The following is a 2,379-nucleotide window of genomic DNA, read 5'->3' on the forward strand; positions in this document are numbered from 1 at the left end:
TGTCTCTCTCTTTCTCATGGGCGGTCAAATTCTCTGTGCGGGCATAGCAGAGAAAGGGGAGGTAACCTTGCTCCTTATGACCTCATAAGATTCCAGATGGGCCCATCTGGGCTTTTATTTTCTCAAAGGCAGAGCAGCATACCCATGGGTCGGATTACACCTATCACCATTTCTAGCCACTGAGTGACCATAGGCAGGCTGGAGAAACACATATTAATGTCGGACCAAACCTCCAAAACCACAAAATAATATTATGGAGTATTTTCATTACTGTGAGGTTGCCAAGCAACCAATGGACAAGAACTACTCTTAAACATAACCCAGACATAACTTGTCATTTTTACAGTTTTTGTGCGGATGAAATGAGATGAATTATATTAAGCAACATATTTGAAAACATTGCCCAGCTTTAATAGGTTCATAGATGTTGGATGGATGGATAGATAGATAGATAGATAGATAGATAGATAGATAGATAGATAGATAGATAGATAGATAGATAGATAGATAGATAAAGAACGAGGGAGCATGCAGCCAGTTGTGTAAGTGCCCCCCAGGTGTGATGACCTTTCTTCAGCTAAGAGTTCAGACCTCTACAATACTGTCACAAACACACAAACACACACACACACACACACACACACACACACACAACCAAACACACACACATACAGATAGTCGACATTCATTACAGATTCATAAGTACCAACATGCCCCCAACCCCTCCTCACCAAGACATCATAAAGGTCAAGTTCATCTTCCTCAGTATTCTCTCTTTACCTCCCTTCCCTCTCTCCTCATTGTCTCTGGGGGCACTGCAGCAACCATAACAACACCAGCCTGTTGCAGTAGGAACCTGTATGTGCGGTTGTGTGTGTGTGTTTGTGTGTGTGTGTGTGTGGACTGTTATGCATATAAGCCAAAGGGATATGAATACATTTCCATAATGAAGCTTGTTTCGCTTGCCATGTACAGTCTGCCAATCAAACACACTGCGAAACATTTCATCATCATTTTCTCAAACCACCGCTGCAAACAACCCAGCCTGTCTTCATTGGCGCTGAAAGGCTTCTCTAGATCTCACGATGTCAAACTCACTATTGTTCTCTAATTGTACATATCTCTAACACAGATTAATAATGAGACAGAAATGTAACAACAATCGGATATACATGAGAACTACAACACAGATGTGAAAAGATGTATTTTGCTCAGTTTGCTGGTTTCCTGTTCCCCAGGTTCAGATTACTATGGAAGACTTGGCCATCCAGGAGTGGGCGGAGATGAGGACGAGTGTCTGGACCTTATCTGAACCACCTGACCCTGCCTTCTCCACATGGGACACCTAGCCTGATAGGCTTACAGGAGTCATGGTAACCTACTTTGTCAATCACTGCACATCATAGATGGATTTAGAGATATTCTTAACTCATTTGAAAGAGTGTATGTACTGCTCATTTTGAATTTGTAAAATTGAAGAAGCTTCGGCTTGATTTTGCCTTGTGCTCTACTAACTTGTGCTGCTATTATTCATTTTTAGAAGTAGAAATCAGTGATTTATTAGTTTATTATTATTAAATACAAAGAGCGACATTCATTTGATTTGAACCTTGTTATTAGGTAATTAGGTTTAAAGCTCATTGTTGACCTTAGAAACAGCAAATCTCACCTTGTGGTGAGAAAGTGAACAGTGAAGACAACTGACTCCAACTGCGGATGAAGAATAGCTCCACAATAGCTACTAAATTGAGAGAGGTTATTCTCAATTATAACTTGTATTTTCACACTTTCTGATTACCTGCTTTTATTTTTTGTTGCTTTATTATTATTAATAAAGCTTATTACATGGTAACCACATCTTACAGTTTATCAAATGTGGAAGAGACTATTTCACACAATAACATCCAGTGGTGGAAGAAGTACTCTGATATAGTTTTTTTAATGTAAAAATAGCTAGGTTATAAGTGTAAGGTAATTGTAGTGAAGTAAAAAGTAGAATGCTTCCCGCTGAAATATAATATATACTATAAATATAAGTAGAAAGTAGCACAGAATTGAAATACATATCAACTGCTGACTAAATCACAAATGAGCACAGGTGATTTTCAGATGTTCCTTGCGTAAAATGTATATTATCACATATGAAAGCATCATTTTCACAGTTAAAACATGTGTGGAATTGCACGTGTTGACTTATCACTAATTAAAATGTGAGTTTAATTTTTGGTAAAGGGTAGGCTATTAAGCTATTTGTAATATTGAAATGAAGACTAACTGTACTCTGTTTCTCTCTCTCTCTCTCTCTCTTTCTCTCTGTCTCTCTCTCTGTCTCTCTCTCTCTCTCTCTCTCTCTTTCTCTCTGTCTCTCTCTCTCTCTCT

General features: G+C 38.5%; 1 protein-coding gene across 1 annotated transcript in view; it reads left to right on the forward strand.

The window, feature by feature from the left end:
• Window positions 1-322: 322 nt before the first annotated feature.
• Window positions 323-2,379, forward strand: part of LOC117951881 (general transcription factor 3C polypeptide 1-like) — a 45,968-nt gene continuing 43,911 nt past the window's right edge. The window contains exon 1 of the mRNA XM_034883851.1: window positions 323-333. The gene's annotated coding sequence lies outside the window, so the exon portion shown is untranslated. The remainder of the gene's footprint in view (window positions 334-2,379) is intronic.

Source organism: Etheostoma cragini, chromosome 2 (assembly GCF_013103735.1).
Source record: "Etheostoma cragini isolate CJK2018 chromosome 2, CSU_Ecrag_1.0, whole genome shotgun sequence".
In the NCBI taxonomy this organism is placed as follows: domain Eukaryota; kingdom Metazoa; phylum Chordata; class Actinopteri; order Perciformes; family Percidae; genus Etheostoma; species Etheostoma cragini.